Source organism: Panthera pardus, unplaced genomic scaffold (genome assembly GCF_024362965.1).
Source record: "Panthera pardus isolate Hobbes unplaced genomic scaffold, ASM2436296v1 HiC_scaffold_25, whole genome shotgun sequence".
In the NCBI taxonomy this organism is placed as follows: domain Eukaryota; kingdom Metazoa; phylum Chordata; class Mammalia; order Carnivora; family Felidae; genus Panthera; species Panthera pardus.
The window spans coordinates 86865193-86874461 of record NW_026526821.1 but is presented as its reverse complement, the minus strand read 5'-3'; the positions used below and the strand labels follow the sequence as shown (position 1 = coordinate 86874461).

Sequence of the window (9269 nt, the reverse complement as noted above, 5' to 3'; positions counted from 1 at the left end):
TCCCTAGGTCTCGTCCATGTGGCTAGCCCCTGGGCCCTGGGCTCCCCATGGCTCTTGTCAGCCCCTGGGCCTCCATCTCTAGGCCCTCCTCTAGCTAGCAGACTGGGCTCCCAACACCAAATCCCACTGTCTACATCAGTTCTGAGCAGAGTTAGCGGTGAGCTAACTGGAAGCCCTCTCCCCCCAGATTGCCTTCTTTGTACAAAGGGTGCTTGGTGCTTCTGTGTCCCTCTTTCCGCTTTGCTCTTTAATAGTGCAAAGCCTCCTTGGAGGGATGACACCAGTTAACACACAGGCATGAGATACGGCTTTTAGAAGGACTGGTGGGACCTTAGGACAGCTAAAGGGAGAAGAGGAGCAAGGAAGGGGAAGTAGAGAAAAACTTCTCCTCCCTCAAAATTATGGGGAAGGCTGAATCATTAGAGGCATGAATCAGATTTATTCTCGTGGCTTTTAAAATAAACACCACAGGGCTATTGTGACCTGACAGCCTGTCCTTATCCACAGAGGCCTGTGGTCTCAATTTAAAAAAGAAAAGACAGCACGTTCCAGCCCAAAAGATTGTGTCATCCTAAATGGGTGAGACCATCATTCTTGTTCTTCCATGGCAAGAAAGAGACCCGTGACCCTGGGCTCCTGTTTCCATGTCATCATGAGCCGGGTCACGTCAATGTGGCAACTGGAGAGGAACAGGCCATTGGATGTGGGCAAGAAAGGCACAGACCACAGATGACAGCACAAAGGCAGGCATTATGGGAATGTTCTGTTGCCACCTGCTTTCCCAACCTCCCAGCCATTGCTGGAGCCCCGGGATATGGGGGTGCTGGCATATGGGAAGCAGAAGAGGAGATCTATCCTCTCGGATGAGGGCGAGCATTTCTATCCCCAAATGCCTGCCTTCACATCTGAGCTCATGAGGAGAGGGCAGAAACTCACAAAGTGCGATGGAGGGGTTCCAGGAAGGACACTTTCTCAAATATCTCCCCCCACACCTTTCACTGAGTTTGAAATTCTGTCTCTCATTTAATCACTTATTCCATTTATTTCGCTCTCAAAGGAATCTATGGTTTTTTAAGAGCCTCTTTTAATATGCAAACTGACATTAAGCAGTAATATTAAAGTATTCCTCCCAGCAAGCTGGACAAGCTGTCTTCATGGGGTGGGAGCTGGGTGGAGCCAGGCTGTCCAGCCTGGGGGGGCGGGGGGGAGGGGACAGGAAGGCAACCATGCAAACAAGTGGGCAACCCAACCGGCCAGGTTTAGAAAACAGAAAATCCTTTTTCCATCTTGTTACGGGTGGTAATGGGTCCCCTCCCCAAAGCTACGTTCAAGTCTGAACTCCTGCTACCTCAGAATATGACCTCATCTGGAAATAGGGTTGTTGCAGATGTAGTTATGATGAAGTCATGTTGGAGTAGGGTGGGCCTTTTATCCAATATAATTGGTGTTTTTATACAAAGGAGATGTGAAGATAGGCGGGGAGAACACCATGCGAAGACGCCCAGCACAGAGGGAAGATGGCCACGTGAAGACAGGCAGAGATTGGAGCTAGTCTTTCACAAGCCAAGGAACTCTTGGGGCCACCAGAAGCTGGAAGAGGTAAGGAAAGACCCTCCCCCAGAGCCTTTGGAAGGAGCATGGCCCTGGCCACACCTTGATTCTGTACTTCTAGCCTCCAGAACCATGAGAGAATAAATTCCTGTTGTTTAATGCCACCCATTTCTTGGTGCTTTGTTACAGTGGCCCGAGGATATGAGTATGCACACCTACTTCCGTATCTAACTCACCAAGTGACCTGAACAAATGCTGGCTCCTGTCAGGGATTTTGCAAAATGAGGTGGTTGGACTAGATCAACTAGGATCCCTTCAGCTCTCACAGCAGTTTAAGGATTGTTGTGAGGTTAGAAAAGCAGTTCATTCATTCAGTTAATTATCCTAGACTATATTCTGTGCCAAGCTCTGGGTGGTGAGTGGGACACTGCTCTAAAGGAGGGGATGTCCTTGTTTTTCAAAGGGAAGATGAGCCGGTTAGAAAGAACTAGACACGGGCTTAAGTCAGCAGAAGCCTGGGCCCCACAGAGTCCCCAGAGCTGGTCCCGAAATGTGGGAAGCCATCAGTTGCCTGAGAACTGGACTTCAGTCCAGGAATGCAAGGGGGGAAACTAAAGATTTCCCAAGAGGTCAAAAAGGAAATTAGGGACATGAGAAATTAAGATGGCTGATAAATGCAAAGTGTTGAACTTGCATTTAAGGAATTTACAGTTCTAATTTTCTTGCCACGATCACTTTTTTCATTCTTCCATATAAAATTACATAGGGCACTGTTCTTTGAAATAATAGCCCACTTTAAGAAACACACACCTATAAAAGATGGCGAATCTCTGGAGGCTGAGTGTCCTGTGTGGTGCACAAGGACGCCAAGCTCCATTTCTCCGAATTCCAGCGGTCAGACCTGCTTATGTCTCAAGACCAACCTACCCCAGGACAGTGTAGAACACAACACATTCACCTGTCACCCAACCACCATGCTGGTTCCAAGGCTGTATCTCTCCGCTGGACTGGTGAGAGGGTGGTCAGTATTTTGCTCCTGGGCCTAATTCCAGCTGCTTATTTGAATCCCAGCTCTGCGATGGACTACTTCTTGGCTGCAGCCCTCATGCTCCATAGTCACTGGGGCCTTGGATAAATGGTTAACTGACTACATTCCTGGAGACGCTTTGCAGAAAACTGCCAAGGCAGGCGTTTTGGCCCTGTCAGCTTTAACCTTTGCTGGGCTGTGTTATTTCAACTGTCATGATGTGGGCATCTGCAAAAGCTGTTGCCATGCTGTGGAAGCTCTGACCTTTTTGACTCAATACCACGAGAATTGATGTACACCTCTTTGCCTCTGCCCTGTCATGCCATTCAACTCACAATAAGGAGGAAATGACAGGTAAGTCCATTGGTGAGACAAACCTCTTCACCTAATTGCCTTGTTATTTTAAGAATTTTGTCTTTGAGGAGAAGGTTTGAGAGGAATTGTATCCAAGTATTTTGGGGACTGAGTTCCTTGTTCTGGTGAGTTTATAGGGGTTGCCTCCCAGCTTCTCATAAGACTCAGCATAACTAAACATTGCATATGAGCTTTTGCCTGTTAGCTTTTCAAATTCTTAAAGGGAATTCAGCTTTATTACTATCAATACCTGATCAAACGTATATGTTTGTCCTGGGAATGATGGTGAAAGGGCAAGACTGTTCATTCACAAGTAAAGACTTTGCAGAAAATTAGTCAGTGTTTAATTTTTGAAAACTTCCCTCTCTGTTATACCAGTTATTAATGGTTGCATGTCCTAGGGAAACTTTAAAGTTAGGAAATACTGCTCATTTCTAAAACTTGGGAGGAGGAGCCTGGAGAGCTTCTGAGTGTAGAAAAATTCCATGTAGGGAAGAGGTCCCCTTATAGATGTATCAAAATAGTACAGATTCTGAACTGGGACTTAATCCTCAAATGTGTTTATTTCACTTGTCCTAATGTTCTACAAATATAAAACTGTAAGTAATAATTATTCTTCCACTGTAGGAATCTCTAATGTGAAAATGTATTCTATGAAATAAAGTTTTTTTAAAAAAAATTAAATGCTATAGGGGCGTCTGGGTGGCTCAGTCGGTTAAGCATCCGACTTCAGCTCAGGTCATGATCTCGCAGTTTGTGAGTTCGAGCCCCGCTTCGGGCTCTGTGCTGACAGCTTGGAGCCTGGAGCCTGGAGCCTGCTTCAGATTCTGTGTCTCCCTCTCTCTCTGGCCCTTCCTGTCTCTCTTTGTCTCTCTCTCTCTCTCTCTCTCTCTCAAAAATAAACATTAAAAAAATTTTTTTAATAAAATGCTATATAATAAAAAAAAAGAAAAGAAATATACACCTATAGAAAAATAAGAGGTAGTTTTTAAGGGTGTGTGGGATTGTCATCTTCTAAGCCTTACCCCTTGACCAGGGCAGCCAGAAAAAGACACCGGAGCATTCAGAGGCCATGAGGAGACGTGGAAGAAAAGATGCTAGGAAAAATCCATCCATTTTTAAAATTAATTTTTTAGCAGTGCACACAGTTTCAAACGTCAAATTGAACGAAAGTATCTGGAACAAAATACAAATTCCTTGTTCCACCTGTCCTATTCCACATGGTTCCACCCCAGGGGCCAGCACTGCCAACTGCTGTTTCCCTGGGTTTCCTCATCCCTGTGTTTCTAAATAACAAGTTTATGCTACCTTTCACTTCATCAATTCTAGATGTGATCCACTGACTTCCTATTGTGGTAGATGAGGATCTCAATCTCATTCTTGGACACCACTGTCCGCATCCCTCTGTTTCCTGTCCCTCCTCCTCCTCATGTAGATTACAGTTTTTAGATCAATAGTCGCTGTTTACATTGTCCGCCTAGACAAATATTATTCACAGTGAGCATTGTAGTGCACTACGATTATGTTTCCTTTCTTAATTCTTGTTTTATCTGTAGTGGATAATTGCCTTGCTTTTTCATTTACTTAACTTTTTTGCATTTAATTGTCAATTAACCCTACAACTTCCAAAAGTCTCTCAGAACATTTTTCTACAAGGTCAACAACATCAAGCAATTTAATTTTCTTTCTTTCTTTCTTTCTTTCTTTCTTTCTTTCTTTCTTTTTCTTTATTCTTTCTTTCTTTCGCTATTGGAACCACCTTTCATGAGGACCTGCTTTCTCCTACAGGAGCTGGCTTTTGGTCTGTAGGCCTGCTGCATAGCTGTATTCCTGGGACTGACTTCTCTTTGCTGCCATCCCTAAATTATTTTTGCCTTTCTCTTTGGGTTGGATTTCCTGTTTCCTTGATGTCTTCCTCTTTTTAGTTTAATACCTTGTTGGAATGGAATTTGTGCTTCAGCAACCTCATCAGGTTAAAAAGATGATCCAACAGTCTAGGGTATAGCCATGCTCATCACCACACCTGCCTTTTGCGTGACACTGCTCCAACCTGGGAAATACACCTGCCCTATCACCTGGCCTACAGCTGTCACTCTGGGATCTCCCTTCGCCATATTTCTCATGATTTCTTCTCTGGGTTGAAGTTAATTTTCTTTATCCCATGTCCTTCTCTTCCTTGCTTTACTTCCAATAGTCTTCTTGAGAAGGATGCATGGGAGGTGGAGGTTTTGAGCCCAAAGATGTCTTTATTGTGCCTGCCCTCACATTTGCTTGATTGTTAACTGACTCTAGAATACTTTTTTTTTAATTTTTTTTACACTTATTTAATTTGAGAGACAGAGTGAGGCAAAGTGAGAGTGGGGGAGGGGCAGAGACAGAGGGAGACACAGAATCCAAAGCAGGCTCCAGGCTCTGAGCTGTCAGCACAGAGCCCGACACAGGGCTTGAACCCACAGACCATGAGATCATGACCTGAGCCGAAGTCGGACGCTCAACCAACTGAGCCACCCAGGCGCCCTGACTCTAGAATTCTAAGTTGGAAATAATTCTTCTAGGCTGGAATTTTTTTTTTCATAATTTGCAGGGCATTTCTCCACTGCCCTTTATTTCCAGTGTGGCTATTGAGAAGCTATTTGAATTCTTTTTTTTTTTTTTTTTTTTAACATTTATTTATTTTTGAGACAGAGACAGAGCATGAACGGGGGGAGGGCCAGAGAAAGAGGGAGACACAGAATCTGAAGCAGGCTCCAGGCTCTGAGCTGTCAGCACAGAGCCTGATGCGGGGCTCGAACTCACGGACCGTGAGATCGTGACCTGAGCTAAGTCGGACGCTCAACCGACTGAGCCACCCAGGCACCCCTATTTGAATTCTTTTATATGTGATCTAGTTTTTCTCTCTGGAAGCTTGTAGGATCTTCTCTTTGCTCTGAAATTTCACAATGATGCCCCTTCACATGGATTTATTTTTAATTTGGGGGCTCTCACATGTGAGCACATGTGTGAGCAGGGGAGGGGCAGTGAGGGAGAGAGAATCCCAAGCAGGCTGCATGCTGTCAGTGCAGAGCCCGGGGCAGGGCTCAACCTCACAAGCCATCAGATCATGACCTGCACTGAGATCAAGAGTCAGACACTTAACTGACTGAGCCACCTAGGTGCCCCTCACTGGGCTCTTTGAATCTGAAAAGTCATGTTCTTCAGCTCTGGTAAATATTCTTAAACTATTTTTGATGATCTAGTCCCCTTAGCCTTCTCTGTTCTCTTCTGAAATTCCTCTTGGTCAGATTTTGGATCTTTTATACTTATCCTCTAATTTCTCATGTCATATCTCCTAATTTCCATTTCTTTATTCTTTTTGTTCCATTTGCCAGGAAATTTCTTCCCATTTACCTTCTGGTTCTTCTACTGAGTGTCTTATTTCTGCCACCCTATTTTAATTTTCAAAAGCATTTTTTGTTGTTATTATTTTTATTTGAGGACTTTTCAGTAACACTTTGTTCTTGCTTCATTGATAACATCACCCTCATTCTCCAGGAGTATTAATGATAACTTTAAAAAAAAGTTTTCTTCTAAACTGCATTCATTCTATTTCCTCTAGATTTCATTATTTACCTGTTTGGACCTCTTTATTCCACATCAGAGAACTTTCTCGATGTCCGACAAGACTCGGCTGTCTACTCTTGGCTAAGACTGGGCTCTAAAAAGAGACTGGAAGTCCTAAATGTGTGAAGGGAAAGACTGGCGTTTCATCCTGCGTGGTCCAAAGCCGTTGTGTATTGGTAACCTCCAAGTCAACGTCTTTCTTCTCAGGCTGGCCAGATTCCCTGAGGGAGAGTCTTCTCTCCCGATTGCAGGGAAATGTTCTGGATGCTGACATTTTTCAAGATGAATGAAGAAGTGAACTGGGGATCTCAACATTCAGGTGCACATGCCCCCAGAAGCCTGTTTTCTGTGTAGCACACAGGACTTTGTTTCCCTCCTTTGCAGAAAAGCCTTCAGTGTTGTACCGAGACGGGAAAAGGGCAGCCACAGCAGCGTGGGGTAAGGAAGAAATCTTATTACTCCTTGACAGCTCGCCCCCACCCCCTGGCTTCTTATTTGAGCCCCTCTCTTACCCCCTGTTCTGAAGGCACCCAATGCCACCCAGTTCTGAGCTCCGGGGGGTTCTTCGGGAGGTTCTGCGGGATGAATCAAGCTGAGTTCTCACATTCTCCACTGAGGGCATAACGTTCAGCTCCATCAGCTAAGCGGATTCAGCTGCCACGCGCCCTTCTGATTTGTAGCTTCACAAATTTGATAGCTCTTGTCTTCTCTTGTTCTCCCTGTTGCCTTGAGTTTATGTTTTTGTTCTGTTTTAAAGTTACTTTACTGAGGAAAAATGCTATATATATATATATTGTATCCAATCAGGCACCTCAACCCAGAGGGTCTCAAAGCTAATTGACAAGCTTAATGACAGCCAACATTTATTATTTATTGTGACCCAGGCAGTCATCTAAACACTCACATGTACTAATTCATTTAATTTTCATACCAGCCCTAAGAGAGAAGTATCATTATGAAATGGGGAAACTGAGGCAGAGATGTTTTGTAAGGCCTCCCAACCAGAAAGTGATATAGCTGGGATTCAAGCCCCCAAATTTGGACCCATATCTGTACATTGTCTTGCTCGGGAGATGTTACTGTATTTACTCTAAAACCTGTTACCAAAAGACAAAGAGGGATCTGCACAGATTCTCTTCAGTAACTTTTCTAGTTGTATCTTTGTCCACTTTGCCTGTTAAGTATCAGGCACTGTGTGCAATTTTCATGTAACTTTCACCACATTATTACATGATAGGTATTCATGGGCATATTATACAGGTGAGAACACCAGGGCAGAGAGATGCTAAGTAACCTACTGAGATCTCTTGTAGTAACTGGAAGAGACAAGATTTAAAGTCAAGATCATATGGCTTCAAAGCCAAAGGAGGCTTTGGTGTGCTCAGAATTTTGGAAGGTATTGTCAAAAATGAGAGACGAGAGCATATGCCGTCACTCCCTTTCCGCGTGTCCAGATATTTAACGAAATATATACTTATGGTTCACGATTTTGGTTTTCTTCTTCAGTTATGCATATGTTGGGTCTCCTTTGTCTGCATCTCAAATCCCCAATTTTCCCTGTAATCCTTTTTAAGATTTTAGATGCATAGATTCCACGGTGGGAGTAAATGCACTTGTATGAGAAGAACAGGAAAGAGCTGGGCAAGTCCTGGAGGACCTTCAGACCCTGGTGTAGGTTAGATGCCAAGTGATGGAGACAGGGAAAGAAGGTTGGGTAGAAGTGTTCTAGACTGCCACTGAGTCAACAGAACGGTTTGGCAAAGACACTGGAGAGTCTCCTGTGTCCCAGAGGCAGGTTTGCTTTAGTGTCTCTGCTAGAGTCATAAACTAGCTAACACATGTGTAATGGATTTTAGGCACGAAAGTGGGCCCACCTCAGTTACAGTCCCCATAATCAGAGATCTGCAGCGTGCGTTTTCATAACAGCTGCACCTAATTTGCTCTGCATTTCTCAAAACATTTTACTGCAGCTTCACATTTGATTAGAATTCAAGATCCGAAATAATTTGTCCTTAGAACTTTGGAGGAATTGGATCCATCGTCTTCTAAAATCCAGCTGTTGATGAGAAACCTGATGACAACCTGACTTCCTATTTTCAAAGAATGTCCCTTTCTTCCCCTCTCTGTCTCGTTCTCTCCCTTCCCACCCCTGAATCACCTTCCCCCACCCCTCTCTCCCCTTTAGGATATACCCTATCCTCAGAATGTAGAAGTTTGTGTGTTTTTTAATGTTTATTTATTTTCGAGAGAGAGAGATGGAGACACAGAATCTGAAGCTGCTGCAGGCTCCGAGCGGTCAGCACAGAGCCCGATGCAGGGCTCGAACCCACAAACCATGAGATCATGACCTGAGCCGAAATCAAGAATCGGATGCTTAACCGACTGAGCCACTCAGGCACCCCTGTAGAAGTTTGTCAAACTTGTGCATGGCCGTCAATACTATTTGAACTTTTAAAATGTGAAAACTACATTCCTTTTGAACCCTAGGGAAGTAGCTTATGTTATTGTTTTGATCCACTTTCTCTGTTTCTCCTCTAGAATGTCTATTAAGCAGGTGATTGTCTTTCTGGATTGATACTTAGGGCTTTTAACTTTTCTCTCAGGTTTCCAGGTCTTTGCCTTATGTCCTAGGAAACTGCTTTGGCTTTATCTTCCAATTGTTCTATTAACTTTTTTCTAAATAATTTTCTGAATGTTTCTTTAATAGCACCGCCTGCTCTTGCTTTTATTCATATCC

The 9269-nt window shown here is 43.9% G+C and overlaps 1 pseudogene; it reads left to right on the top strand.

Moving 5' to 3' along the window:
- Window positions 1–2346: 2346 nt before the first annotated feature.
- Window positions 2347–2841, top strand: LOC109264476 (succinate dehydrogenase [ubiquinone] cytochrome b small subunit, mitochondrial-like; annotated as a pseudogene).
- The last annotated feature ends 6428 nt before the right edge of the window (window positions 2842–9269 follow it).